Source organism: Phyllobates terribilis, unplaced genomic scaffold (genome assembly GCF_046119375.1).
Source record: "Phyllobates terribilis strain yellow unplaced genomic scaffold, ASM4611937v1 Scaffold_12__6_contigs__length_324123572, whole genome shotgun sequence".
Classification (NCBI taxonomy): Eukaryota; Metazoa; Chordata; class Amphibia; order Anura; family Dendrobatidae; genus Phyllobates; species Phyllobates terribilis.
This window is the reverse complement of record NW_027362772.1, coordinates 233366416-233382283: the sequence shown is the minus strand read 5'-3', so window position 1 is coordinate 233382283 and position 15868 is coordinate 233366416.

Sequence of the window (15868 nt, the reverse complement as noted above, 5' to 3'; positions counted from 1 at the left end):
CTGCGGTCCAGCCTGTCATCTCGATGTAGCAGAGCTGAAGCTGTCGTGGGAACCTGGAAAGGTAAGGATGATGTTGCTTTATTATTTTTCTTTTATTGCAGGAGATCGTTGGCTTCAGCTGGAATGGGCGTGATGGTAAGTATAGTTTAATTTAGAACAATAAAAAATTGTGTGTTTATTTCAATTAAAGGACTTTATTCTGGGCCCTGGATGAGTTGGGTACAGCGCCAGAAGATGGCGCTTCTATGAACGCGCCATTTTCCGGGGTGGCTGCGGACTGCAATTTGCAGCTGGGGGGGCCCAGAAAGCTTGGGCCTCCCAGCTGCCTAGTTGTACCTGGCTGGACACAAAAATAAGGCGAAGCCCCACGTATTTTTTTTTTAATTATTTCATGAAATAATTAAGAAAAAAAGGCCTTCCCTATATTGTTGTGTCCGGCCAGGTACAAATAGTCAGCTGGTGGTTGGGGGCAGCCCGTTCCTGCCTGCTGTACCTGGCTGGACACAAATATAGTGCGAAGCCCCACGTCAATTTTTTTTAATTATTTCATGAAATTCATGAAATAATTAAGAAAAAACGGCCTTCCCTATATTGTTGTGTCCGGCCAGGTACAAATAGGCAGCTGGTGGTTGGGGGCAGCCCGTTCCTGCCTGCTGTACCTGGCTGGACACAAATATAGTGCGAAGCCTCACTTCAATTTTTTTAAATTTTTTCAGGAAATTCATGAAATAATTAAAAAAAATTGACGTGGGGCTTCGCACTATATTTGTGTCCAGTCAGATGCAGCAGGCAGGAACGGGCTGCCCCCAACCACCAGCTGCCTATTTGTACCTGGCCGGACACAACAATATAGGGAAGCCCTTTTTTTCTTAATTATTTCATGAAATAATTTAAAGAAAATTGACGTGGGGCTTCGCCCTGTTTTTGTGTCCAGCCAGGTACAACTAGGCAGCTGGGGGCTGGAATCCGCAGCGCAGAGAGGCCCAAGCTTTCTGGGCCACCCCCGCTGCAAATTGCAGTCCGCAGCCACCCCGGAAAATGGCGCATTCATAGAAGCGCCATCTTCTGGCGCTGTACCCAACTCATCCAGGGCCCTGATGCGGTGGCTCACTGGGTAATAAAGGGGTTAGGGCCAGCTTGGCATTATCAGCTGGCCCTAAGCCCAAAATTCATGGGGTCACGCCAATATTAGACATGACCACCATGAATTTCTAGTAAAGTATTTAAAAAAAACACAACACCCAGAAAAAAGTCCTTTAATTGAAATAAACACACAATTCTTTATTGTTCTAAATTAAACCATACTTACCGTCACGCCCATTCCAGCTGAAGCCAATGATCTCCTGCAATAAAAGAAAAATAATAAAGCAACATCATCCTTACCTTTCCATGGTTCCCATGACAGCTTCAGCTCTGCTACATCGAGATGACAGGCTGGACCGCAGCAGAAAGCTGCCATCCAGCCTGTCATCCCGCAGACACTGAGAAGCGCAGGCATGCTTGCGCTCCACAGTGTCTCTCTGTGAGGGCATCCAGATGAGCCGAGTTAATGTCCAATGAACTCGGCTCACCTCATGCACGTCACTGACAGCGTAGGAAAATTCTCCTGCACTCAGCGCTTCAGCGTGGGAGAATTCTCACACTGAAGCGCTGAGTGCAGGAGAATTCTCCCACGCTGTCAGTGACGTGCAGGAGGTGAGCTGAGTTCATTGGACATGAGCTCACCTTATGCAAGTCACTGACAGCGTGGGAAAATTCTCCTGCACTCAGCGCTTCAGCGTGGGAGAATTCTCACGCTGAAGCGCTGAGTGCAGGAGAATTCTCCCACGCTGTCAGTGACGTGCAGGAGGTGAGCTGAGTTCATTGGACATGAGCTCACCTTATGCACGTCACTGACAGCGTGGGAGAATTCTCCTGCACTCAGCGCTTCAGCGTGAGAATTTTCCCACGCTGTCAGTGACGTGCATGAGGTGCGCTGAGTTCATTGGACATGAACTCGTCTCATCTTTATGCCGTCACAGCCAGACACTGCAGAGCGCAAGCATGCCTGCGCTTCTCAGTGTCTGCGGGATGACAGGCTGGATGGCGGCGTTCTGCTTCGGTCCAGCCTGTCATCTCGATGTAGCAGAGCTGAAGCTGTCGTGGGAACCATGGAAAGGTAAGGATGATGTTGCTTTATTATTTTTCTTTTATTGCAGGAGATCGTTGGCTTCAGCTGGAATGGGCGTGATGGTAAGTATGGTTTAATTTAGAACAATAAAGGATTGTGTCTTTATTTCAATTAAAGGACTTTATTCTGGGTGTTTGTGTTTTCTTTTAACTTTGACTATGGGGTTAGTAATGGGGGTGTCTTATAGACGCCTCTCCATTACTAACCTGGGCTTGATGTCAGCTGGCATTATAAGCTGACATCAACCCCAGCCCTATTACCCCCTGCCACCGCTACAGGGCAGCGTGGAAGAGCGAGGCTAAGTGCCAGAATTGGCGCATCCTATGAATGCGCCATTTCTGGGGCGGCTGACGGCTGGTGTTTCTAGCCTGGGAGGGGGCCAATATTCATGGCTCCCTTCCTGGGCTATTAATATCAGCCCCCAGCTGTCTGCCTAGCCTTTGCTAGCTATTAAATTAGGGGGGACCCCACGTCATTTTTTTGGGGGGGTCCCCCATTTTAATAGCTAGTAAAGGCTATGTATTCAGCTGGGGGCTCATATTAGTAGCCTGGGAAGCTCTGTGGGTATTACCCCCTTCCCAGGCTTCAAACATTTGCCCCAGCTGTCTGCTTAACCTCCGCTAGAGCCTAAAATTAAGGGGAACCCACGCCAATTTTTTTTAATAATAAATCCTTTATTTTAATACTAAATGACAAGTATAGTAACCAACACTATCACTGTACTTCATATATATGTGACTGACATGTTTCTATCTATCTAATCTATGTGTGAAGCTCTATTCTGTCTGTTATAAATTGTCGGGTACAGATGCTGAATTGCCAGCCGGCTTTTTTAAAGAGACGGAGCATGAAAACACTATTATTTTTTTTAATAAATCCTTTACACTAAATGACAAGTACAGTAAGCAACATTGTCACTGTACTTCATATATATGTGACTGACATGTTTCTATCTATCTAATCTATGTGTGAAGCTCTATTCTGTCTGTTACAAATTGTCGGGTACAGATGCTGAATTGCCGGCTGGCTTTTTTAAAGAGACAGTGCATGAAAACTCTATTATATTTTTTAATAAATCCTTTACACTAAATGACAAGTACAGTAAGCAACACTGTCACTGTACTTCATATATATGTGACTGACATGTTTCTATCTATCTAATCTATGTGTGAGGCTCTATTCCTTCTTGTCTAAATTGTCGGGTACCGGTGTATGCCGCTGCTGAATTGCCGGCCGGCTTTTTTAAAGAGAGTGTCTTCTGAGCAGTTTGTCAGCTTTTGGACACCTTTGAAGATGTTTTCTATGTGTTTCTATGTGTTTTTGTTTGCCTGCCATTGGTTTTAACGGTGTTCGACGGTGTTCTAAGGTGTTCGACGAACAGTTCCTCGAACATCCCGGTGTTCGACGAACCGAACCGAACCCGAACACTACGGGGGTGGCTCAACACTATTGCTGATCAATGGAGTCTGACCTCACAGGTCAACCACTGATCCTGATAACGAGGCTGTGAAATGCCCAACTAGAATGTGTGTCACTCCACCGTTCATTGTCTATTGGACTGTTGGAGAAAACCGGCTGTCTTTATCAGACATATAGACAATAAATGGAGCTGTGATCCACTTTCACTGTTGTTAGAGAAGTGTGGATGTTTTGAAATTTGAATTTGTCGACTTCACAGAATTTTCAAAAGAAATTTGACCTGTGGCGAATAAATTTGGGTGAATATTATTACTGGAAATCTTGTAATTTCTTGAAAAATACATGAGGGGAAGAGGAGAGAGAGAGAACCCTACTGATCATAAGAACTTACATTCTATAGGTGAGAGAGAGGACCCCTCTGGTCTTAAGAACTTACACTATACAGGTGAGAGACAAGACCCTGCTGACCATAAGAGCTTACACTCTACAGTAAAGAGAGAGAGAGGATCTTGTTGACCATAAGAGCTTACACTTTACAGGAGAGAGAAAGAGAGGACCTTGTTGACCATAAGAGCTTTCACTCTAAAGTAGAGAGAGAAAGAGAGGATCTTGTTGACTGTGAGAGCTTGCACTCTACAGGAGAGAGAGAAAGAGAGAACCTTGCTGACCATAAGAGCTTACACTCTACAGGTGAGAGAGTAGACCCTGTTGACCATAAGAGCTTACACTCTATAGGAGAGAAAGACAGAGAGGACCCTGCTGACCATAAGAGCTTACACTCTACAGGAGAGAGAGGACCTCAGTGACTTTGGAGATGGAAAACAACTCTGCTGTACAAACTATACTCCGCTGGGAACTGCTGATCTGTGATGGCCGAGGTGCCGACCACCACAATATAAGGTATGATCATCCTTTAGAAGTCATAGCTGCAGGGTATTATGGGGAGGATGGCACAGTCACAAAAAAACATTACCCTGGTCTCTGATGCTCTAGCAGTGTGGAAAATGTTGCCGAGCAAGTATTTTTTCCCGTAACTGGAGCTGAAATGCATAATCTGCACATTATTTGATGTATCAATACAATTGCAATAATTTTGAGCTACTCATGGACTAGAGCATTCGATAAAAGCTCCTATCATCTAGTTCCATTGCTTTAACTTATACCTGAATGGTCTGACTGTGTTATGTTCACACATGCAAGGTCCTCCAGGGTCTTGAACTATGAAAGATGCTGTTTGTATCTGTAATCTTCTCTCTTGCTAATAGAATATGGTGTTGAAAATAGAATTTCCTCTCCTATTACTTTACAATTCCCTAAAATAGAATGTGAAAACATGTTTTCCAAGCCAGACAATCCCTTTAATATGGTTTGACCCTTTACCATTATTGATTTGCCAATTCTTCGTTGTTGGCTACCTCCCGTACTGTAGAATTATCCAATATAATTTAATGTAATCTCTGTATGGTGACCATAAAATTCCTTTATGCATTTTCCTAAAATGAAAGTTTTATGATATACAGTACACAGCAATTTCCACACCGTTTAAGAGGATAATGTTCGATTCGTTATGTATTAAGGTTTTATGTTAAAATGCTATTTAAAATTAACCTGATTGTGCTTTGAAGGTCACCAGAAAGTTATGTGAAACACATAGGATTGCTCTGATACTTAGTGCTCATATCTGAGAGGCACAAGAAGCTGCGAGAAACTTGACCTATTAGGCATGACAAAGCTTTAAATCTTTAGCCAAGGTCAACGAAGATCACTTATAGTTTTGACTTGCAGCTCGCTGAAGGTCTAGAGCATCCAAATGTATGGCACAGTTTAGTTCTATGATAAAGCCTTTATAATTCACTTTGTGCATGTGTTAAATGTTAAGCATTTTACTATATTGGGGGAAAAATGAGAAATCCCATTAAAAGGCTGCAGAAACTGTTGCTGTCCATGGTCCTGAAGATAATGGGTTCTATTCCATATTTAACAACAATGACCTTTATAAAGGGGATGATAAAAGACCTGACCTTGAGTTGTTTAGGAGTGGTCTAGATCATTAGGTAGTATTGGCCATGGGCAACTATTTATTTATATAACACCATCATGTTGTCCTTGGGAGAATTTCAACCCAGGACCTCAATGCTGCAAGGCCATAGTACTGCCCCACTATATATTTGTAACACACACGAGCCAAGGTATTCTGTAACTTGAAGCACTATTCATCTTATGCCTCCTATAAGAAGCACAGGGTGAACAAAAAACTGCACTCTTCATTTTCACCCATCCGGTCCTCGCCGCATCTCCTTAACGGGAATTGAATGCTTCGCCCCCAGCAGTTCGCCCCCAGCAATTCGCTCCTGGGTACATTTCGCCCCCGCACATTTCGTCCCCAGCATTTGGCCCCCAGGATGTTTTGCCCCCGCACATCTCACCCCCGCACATATGGCCCCCAGTTCGAAACGTCCAGGGACGAAACGTGCGGGGGCGAATCTTCCTGGGGGCGAAATGATAGGGGCGAAATGTGCAGGGGCGAAATGTATCTGGGGGCGAACAGATGGGGGCGAACTGCTGAGGGCAAATTGCTGGGGGTGAACTGCTGGGGGCGAAACTTCCTATAACCCTCCTTAACACTGCTGGGAGTCCTGAAATCTCTGGGTCTCACACAAGGACTTCTGATTCTGATAAAGCACAAGTACTTGAAAAGTCATGACGTCATGACTCACACCGTGAACTTGCGATCATGTGCGCAGAACCATACCGGGCCTTATCAGAGTCGGTAGTCCCAGCCTAGTGTGAGAGGTCTGGGGATTTCAGCAATCAAAAATGAGATGAGGATCGGATGTGTGAAGGTGAGGAGTGGAGGAGCTGGAGAGATGAGTGGGAAGGCGAGTATAAGAATTCATTATTTAACCATCTGATAGTTTTTAAAGGGAACCTGTCACATGAAAAAACGCTATTAACCTGCAGATATGGAGTTTTATTCCTCCTTGCAGCTTTCAGGTCTTTGTCACGGGGGCAGTGTCAGTGCCGGCGCATGTTCAGTCACTGCTCTGTGAATATAGAACGAGGGCTGTAACCACGCAACCCTGCACTGACTGACAACAGCTCACCATTGGGGCCGGCTTTCAGTTATGGGGGACACCACTCTGTAACGGGTCTGGGAGGTGGAACCTCTGAGCAACTATACAAGGGGGCAGTCCTTGTAAGGAAGCGGGTGGCTCCCAGGGAAGACGGGCAGGTAGTCACGGCAAGTGACAGGGACAGTCTCTGGGTAGAGGGGCAGGTAGTCACGGCAAGTGACAGGGACAGTCTCTGGGTAGAAGGGCAGCGGGCTGGTGGCTGGTGAGCGCTCCCAGGTGAGCGGGCGAGAGTCTCTGGACAGGCAGGTGGTCACGACAAGTGACGGCAGAACCTCCAGGTAGACTAGCAGACAGGTAGCGGATGGACGCTCCCAGGTGAGCGGGTAAGAGTCTCTGGACAGACAGGTGGTCACGGCAAGTGACGGCAGAGCCTCCAGGTAGGCTAGCAGGCAGGTAACAGGTGAGCGCTCCCAGGTGAGCGGGCAAGAGTCTCTGGACAAGCAGGTGGTCATGGCAAGTGGCGGCAGAGCCTCCAGGTAGGCTAGCAGGCAGGTAACAGGTGAGCGCTCCCATGTGATCGGGCAGGCTGGTCCATAGACAGACTGACAGGAGTCGGAGGGCAGACCGTCGGACCACAGGCTTGCAAGCGGGTAGCGGATATCAGGCAGGTATCAAGCAGGAATCTGGCAGGTGACTGGCAGGTAACAGGCAGGAATCTGGCAGGTGACTGGCAGGTTACAAGCAGGAATCTGGCAGGTGACTGGCAGGTAACTGGTAACGGGACCTGAGGGCTGAAGCAGAGTGAAGGCTTTGCAACAACATTGCTCAGGCACCTCCATTTTGGAGGAGGTGCCTTATATATGGGAGGTCCTCCGGCAATTGGCCGGGGACTCCTTAGGACGGCGCGCGCTCCTTCCCCGGCAGTGTGCTTAGGGCGCGCGCGCGCGGGCTCCCCCTTTCTTAAAGGGACCGCGCACGCGCGCCCTAAGCACACTGCCGGGGAAGGAGCGCGTGCCGGAAGCAGCGGGGAGAGAAGCGCTGGAGGACGCCGCACCAGGAGCGGGGAGGTGAGAGGGACGGCGTCTCTGCCTAGTACGGGGCAGAGACGCCGACGCTACAGTACCCCCCCCTTTAGGACCCCTCTTTTTTTGGCCAGAAAGAAATTTTTCAAGGAGAAGCGGGGCGTTGATGTTCTCCCTGGGTTCCCAAGTTCTCTCCTCAGGACCAAACCCCTTCCAATCTACCAGAAAAAAGGTCTTTCCTCTTACCCTCTTGGAGGCCAGAATACTCTCTACCTCAAAGACGTCATCAGCGGAAACCGGAGCAGGAAGGGCACCTGGATTATTGGAAAAAGAGTTAAAGACAACGGGTTTGAGGAGAGATACGTGGAAGGAGTTGGGAATCCGTAGAGTGGCTGGGAGTTTTAATTTGTAGGCCACAGGGTTAATTTGCCTGAGGACTTCGAAGGGACCGATGAATCGAGGGCCCAACTTGAAGGAGGGTAATTTGAGCCGCACATGTTTGGACGAGAGCCAAACCTTGTCTCCCGGACGGAATTGAGGCGGATCCAGACGTCTCTTATCAGCATATCTCTTCATCCGCTCAGAGGACAGAAGAAGAGCGGACCTGGTACTCTCCCAAATAGTAGAAAATTCGCTGACAAGAGACTCCGCAGCAGGGTTGTCCACAGAAACGGAGACAGGAAGTGGAATCTGGGGATGTTGGCCACCGACTATAAAGAACGGGGATTTGGAAGAGGATTCGCTCTCATGGTTATTGCAAGAGAACTCAGCCCATGGTAGGAGATCCACCCAGTCCGAATGGTGTGCATTAACGAAGTGACGGAGGTAACTGGTCAGGATCTGATTGATCCGCTCCACTTGACCATTGGACTGTGGGTGGTAAGCGGAGGAGAAGTCCAGGGTGATGTCTAGCAGCTTACATGTGGCTCTCCAGAAGCGTGAGGTGAACTGAACCCCACGATCCGACACGATGTGGAGGGGCAGGCCATGGAGACGGAAGATGTGGCGAATAAAGTCTTTAGCCAGCTCGGGTGCAGATGGGAGACCAGGCAGGGGAATGAAGTGGGCCATCTTAGAAAAGCGGTCAGCGAAAAGCCAAATGACTGTACAACCGGCAGAAATTGGAAGATCGGTGATAAAGTCCATAGCAATGTGCTGCCAAGGAGCAGCAGGTATGGGAAGGGGCAGGAGATGGCCAGCTGGTAGATGTCTGGGAACTTTGTTACGGGCACAGGATGAGCAGGTCGCGACGAAGTCTACCACGTCCTTACGCAGGGTAGGCCACCAGTAATGCCGGGTAATGAGTTGGAAGGTCTTCTTTTGGCCAGCATGGCCAGCTAGCTTAGAAGAATGTCCCCAGCGAAGAACCCTCTCCCGATCTGGTACGGCTACAAACGTCTTACCGGGTGGGAGACGAGTCAGATCCAAGGGGGCCACATTCATCACCTTGGAGGAGTCGATGATGTGCGTAGGCTCCTCCTCTTGATCGGAGGACAGGAAGGACCGGGACAAGGCATCAACTTTGACGTTCTTGTCCGCCGGACAGAAATGAAGAATGAAGTCGAAGCGGGCAAAAAACAACGACCACCGGTCGGAGGATGAAGTCTCTGGGCATTTTGGAGATATGCCTGGTTTTTGTGATCCGTGTAGATAATTACAGGGTAGAGAGCCCCTTCAAGAAGATAGCGCCACTCCCCCAGTGCCAATTTAATGGCTAACAATTCACGGTCTCCTATGGAGTAGTTGCGCTCAGACGAGGAGAAGATTTTGGAGAAGAAGCCGCAGGTTACCATTCTCCCGGTAGAAGATTTTTGGGTGAGTACCTCTCCGGCTCCGGAGGAGGAGGCATCAACCTCCAGGTAGAATTGTTTATTACTGTCCGGACGGTGCAGGACGGGGGCTGAGGCGAAGGCTTTCTTTAAGGAAAGGAAGGCCTCCTCGGCTTCAGGCGACCATGTCCTGGGATTAGCCCCCTTACGGGTAAGTGCAGATATGGGAGCAGTCCGAGACGAGAAGTGTGGGATGAAAAGACGATAGTAATTAGCGAAGCCCAGGAATCGCTGTATCGCCTTCAAACCTTCAGGACGAGGCCATTTTAGAACGGAAGAGAGCTTCTCGGGATCCATTTGCAGACCTGTCTGGGAGATGACATAGCCCAAGAATGGAAGGGAGGTCTGGTCGAAGAGGCACTTCTCGTATTTGGCATAGAGGTGGTTCTGCCGAAGCCTAAGCAGGACCTGACGAACATCCCTTCGGTGTGTGGGGAGATCCGGAGAGAAGACCAAGATATCGTCCAGGTATACCACTACGCAGGAGTACAGGAGGTCACGGAAGATGTTGTTGACTAGTTCTTGAAAGACAGCGGGAGCATTACAGAGACCGAAGGGCATCACAAGGTACTCATAGTGACCGTCCCGGGTATTGAATGCCGTCTTCCACTCGTCTCCTTGACGGATACGGACCAGGTTATATGCTCCTCGTAGATCCAGCTTGGAGAAGATCCTGGCGCCCTTGAAACGGTCAAACAATTCGGAGATGAGCGGCAGGGGGTATTTGTTTTTTACTGTGATGAGATTGAGTCCTCTGTAGTCAATACAGGGACGTAGCGAGCCGTCTTTCTTTTTGACAAAGAATAATCCGGCTCCAGCCGGGGAGGTAGATTTTTGGATAAATCCCCTAGCCAGATTCTCTTCAATGTACTCAGACATGGCCCGGGTCTCGGCTGCAGACAACGGGTAGATACGCCCACGGGGAGGAGTGGTGCCAGGTACCAGGTCGATCGGGCAGTCATATGGCCTATGGGGGTGGCAACATCTCTGCTTCCTTCTTACCGAAGACGTCCACATTGGGCCAGTAAGGAGCCGGGAGACCTGGTAACTTAGCTGGAGTAGGCGGAGGGCGAGCTCGGCGGACCGGAACCAGGCAGGTCCTATGGCAGTCTGGACCCCATCGGAGTACTTCACCGGATCGCCAGTTCAGTACGGGTTTGTGTGTCTGGAGCCAAGGTAGACCTAGCAACAGGGAGTGAGAAAGTCCGGACAGCACATGGAATGAGATTTCCTCAGAGTGCAGCATTCCCACCTGCAGGGTTATGGGTTCAGTGATGAGCAGGATGGTCTCAGAGAGAAGTCTTCCATCCACGGAGGCGACTGACAATGGTTCAGCCAGGGACTTGGTGGGAATACGGTATCTCTCTACCAGAGACTGGGAGATGAGGTTTCCAGCAGCTCCAGAATCCAGGTGGGCGAGTTCAAAGTGACGGTTTTCTCCCCAAGCAATAGAGACCGGTAAAGTCAGAGACGGAGAGGGCTTACTTTTGTCTAGGATGACCTCTCCGAGCGGTCCTAGACACTGGCGTTTCCCGGCTTTCCTGGGCAGGAACGGATGAAGTGCTCCATATTGCCACAATAGAAACAGCTTCCCTCGGCTCGGCGAGATTCTTGGCGAGATCTGACCATCTTGGTCTGGTCGATCTGCATAGGTTCAGGCGAGAGCGCCCGCGGAGTGACTGGTTGAGAGGCAGGTCTCAGGGAAGTGGGAGCAGAGCAAGAAAAGTCTTTCTCCCAGGCTGTCTCTTTGGCACGTTCTTGGAACCGGATGCCAATCCGGGTAGCTAGTGACACCAGGTCATCCAGAGTGGTAGGAATGTCCCGACCAGCTAACTCGTCCTTAATCCGACCGGAAAGACCTTCCCAGAAGACGGACACCAGAGCCTCATTTTCCCAGGCAAGCTCAGAAGCGAGGGTGCGGAACCGTATGGCATATTGGCCCACGGTGAGACTCCCTTGGCGGAGACGTAGCAGAGAGGAGCCAGAAGAGGTTTTCCGTCCAGGTTCATCGAAGACTTTCCGGAAAACAGCGAGGAAAGACGGCAGGTCGGACACCAGGGGATCCCCTCTTTCCCACAGGGGATTTAGCCATGCCAGTGCCTCCCCAGTGAGATGGCCCGGTCGGAGATGAACTGGTATGCCAATAGCTCAAAGTGCAGGGTGCACTGGTTTATGAAACCCCGAGCTAAAGTAGGTTCGCCGGCAAAGCGTGGAGGTGCCAGAAGCCGAGGTCCATAGTCGGGTACCATGAAGGGACTGGATTGCGGTACCGCAGGAATGGGCACGGCTGGACCAGAGGTAGACATAGACGAGTCACACAATGCGCCTAGACGAGAGTTAACGGACCGTAGATAGGACAGTACCACCTCCTGCTGAGTTTTCTGACGTAAGACTTCCTGGTGCAGATCGGAGATCTGGGGGCCACCGGGTTCCATGGCCCGAGCAAACTGTAATGGGTCTGGGAGGTGGAACCTCTGAGCAACTATACAAGGGGGCAGTCCTTGTAAGGAAGTAGGTGGCTCCCAGGGAAGACGGGCAGGTAGTCACGGCAAGTGACAGGGACAGTCTCTGGGTAGAAGGGCAGCAGGCTGGTGGCTGGTGAGCGCTCTCAGGTGAGCGGGCGAGAGTCTCTGGACAGGCAGGTGGTCACGGCAAGTGACGGCAGAACCTCCAGGTAGACTAGCAGACAGGTAGTGGATGGACGCTCCCAGGTGAGCGGGCAAGAGTCTCTGGACAGGCAGGTGGTCACTGCAAGTGACGGCAGAGCCTCCAGGTAGGCTAGCAGGCAGGTAACAGGTGAGCGCTCCCAGGTGAGCGGGCAAGAGTCTCTGGACAGGCAGGTGGTCACGGCAAGTGACGGCAGAGCCTCCAGGTAGGCTAGCAGGCAGGTAACAGGTGAGCACTCCCAGGTGAGCGGGCAGGCTGGTCCATAGACAGACTGACAGGAGTCGGAGGGCAGACCGTCGGATTGCAGGCTTGCAAGCGTGTAGCGGATATCAGGCAGGTGTCAAGCAGGAATCTGGCAGGTGACTGGCAGGTAACAGGCAGGAATCTGGCAGGTGACTGGCAGGTAACTGGTAACAGGACCTGAGGGCTGAAGCAGAGTGAAGGCTTTGCAACAACATTGCTCGGGCACCTCCATTTTGGAGGAGGTGCCTTATATATGGGAGGTCCTCCGGCAATTGGCCGGGGACTCCTTAGGACGGCGCGCGCGGTCCCTTTAAGAGAGGGGGAGCGCGCGCGCGCCCTAAGCACACTGCCGGGGAAGGAGCGCGTGCCGGAAGCAGCGGGGAGAGAAGCGCTGGAGGACGCCGCGCCAGGAGAGGGACGGCGTCTCTGCCTAGTACGGGGCAGAGACGCCGATGCTACACACTCTATACACAGAGCAGTGACTGAACCCACCCCTGTGCCATCCCCATGTCTGATACCCAAACGCTACCGGGAGGAATACTGTTCATTACCTCCTGGCAGTGGGGCCATAAGTGCAGCCACCGGGCAGGTTCAGAATGCTATGAACCTGTAGATTAACACCATATCTTCAGGTTAATATTGTTTTTTCACGTGACAGGTTCCCTTTAATGATTTAGAAAAATTGTGGTAAGTGTCTGCCATTTTATTGAATTCACACAGAAGCAAATGACAAAAAAATCTGTCCTTTGGTGATTGCGGCTTTTTGTAAAATTTAAGTTGAATTGAATTCCGCTCGAATATATTCACTCATCTCTTGTTATTACCCCATATAGTGCTCTGTATTTTTTTTTTTACTATAAACCTGTGTCTCTGACCTCTGTAACAAAACAACATATTTTCTGATGGATTCTGTCTGAACCGATGAGAAGAAAACTCGGCCTGCCTCTCTATGGATAATTAGTCCTATGGATAATTCAACAACTATAGTATATTTGTAACATATAGATAATATCCAATAAGTATAATCTTATAATAAGCCAGTAAATCCTGGCATTTAACTTGGACTTGCTATAGTTAAGGAGTGTGATAAATCTTATTAGCTTCCCTAAATTGCTAACAACCAACTTCAGTATCAAGTCCATCAATACACATGAATTAGAACCCACTAATTTGTGGGGATCATGATAAATGGCCCATGTTGGCTTCATTCTAAATGGAAATTTTCCCAGAATCATTCCACCCTATCAAAAGGCAATTAACTTGAAGAACAATGGTGTTAAGAGTGTAATTGCCAAGCTATTTATTAATGTGTTAAACAATGTCTGCTCCATCATTTAATTACCATTAAGGTGATTGATCTCGAGACAGATAAAAATACATCTGTTTTCCGAATTTTAAGCCGCCCAGTCTTTTTAAACTTGATTGAAAAATTATATTGGATAAGATTTGCAGAGATTTAAAAACCTTATCAAGGAAGGTAAATTACATGTGCTCCAGATCATTATAATTGAAAGGTGACCATGAGAAGGGGGATATGAAGGTCCATGGCAGATCGTACACAGAAGACTTTTCTCTTGAGTGCTAAGGTGTCATATCTTTTTGTTGAAAGTCCATTTCTTCTCCTGGTCCCATTGACAATTCTTGTAGACTTCAAATTCCACCAGTTAAAACTGCGAAAGGAAAGTGTTTCTTCAGTTATTAGTTTTCATTTCATGATTTTGCATTTCAGTTTACTTAAGAATTTCGGATATGAATCATAAGAATCTTTCTTCAGGTAGAACAATCACCTTAGGATGAAGCCTAAGGTATCTGTAGCCTACAGAATACATTACTTGTATGAAAATGACATTTTCCCAATACTAGACTTCAAAAGGAAAAGCTCAAATCTTGAGGAATTGGACAGCAAGGATGGTTAGATATAATTCTTGATAAAAAAATATCTGAAGAGATATCACAGTGTAGAGGGATCATCCTTATTCTCAAATGCACATGGAAACACGAGAAGCAATGGAAACTGAAAGGGAGAAGATACAGATTAGATAATAGAAAAACTTTTTGACAGTGAGGGTGATCAATGAGTGGAACAGGCGGCCATGACTGGTGGTGAGTTCTCCTTCAATGGAAGTCTTCAAACAGAGGTTGGACAGACATCTGTCTGAGATGGTTTAGTGAATCCTGCATTGAGCAGGGGTTAGACACGATGACCCTGAAGGTCCCCTCCAACTCTAACGTTCTATGATTCTTTGATTCTTAGGCAGGAACAGAATCTTTGCCTTGGATGAAAGAAAGCCTAGGAAGGCTTGTAGGAAGGTCAGTGTAGTGTGTCTTACTGATATGGCATTGACAAATATCACTATAGAATCATATCTAATTTTCCATTCCAGGCTGTAGAACCAAAATTCTTCTATTCCAGAAATTCATCTATTCTTCTAGTCTTCAGCTCAGATGCCAGGCATCTATGTCATAAGAAAGAGTTTTTCAGCTTGAGTCGTCAATCATAGCCTCAAGGTTTGAATTTGAGGTTGATCAATTAATCATTTTCAATCAATTAACCTATCAGATGATGGTCTGATAGGTTAAGGTCTGTTAGGTTAAATTCTGAGTAATCAATTATAAATGGTGAAACAGAAAGTAACCATACATTCGCCTGCAGGGGAACAAAATATATTAGGATGACAATGTACTATTTTATTATGTTGAATTCTTTAAAACAGTATCTGCTGCTTGCAGTGGCATTCCGATTTGGTTTATAGAGGCAGAACCTATGCAGGGAACCCCTTTATAATATCCAAATGGAACCAAACCATTAGGAGGAAGCGCCCTGAGATCTTAGTATCTTTGACCCATAGATTTTTATGAAAGTTATGTTATTGTTCATAGACAGCGAAGATAGTCCAAGGAAATGAACATCAGGAATCTAATAATCTTATCAGTAGTCATTTTCTTTAATGCTAGCATCTCCCTGGGTTCATAAGAAGCTTAAGTGTGATGAAAATAAAAGCACATTTGATAATACGATAATACACCTCTAAGGCATTTGTACCCCTACAGCTTCAGTATGCGATCCATTCTCCTTCATTCTCTCATTCACAATGAGCAAACTGGAGGAAAATTAACATTCCCTGAAAAATGGACAGAAGACGCACCACATGAAGCTAATGTTATTACCAGGCATTCTACATTAGAGACTCTTTTGTTCACCATTGAACCAGTTAATTTGTTGTAGTTGAAAGGCCACTGGCAGGAGATCCCAGCAAGTAAATAAGAGCTTAGTTTACAAAAAAAAATAAAGAAAAAAAAATCAAAAATTAACTTGAGGAAAGCAGTTTTGTGTTATATAGTGTCATAGAGAAAAATTAAAATCCATACAGACATCTCCGGAGAGGGGACATATCACCCTCACATTGAACATATGGGATTAATTTTAACTGGGAAAGTAACAAA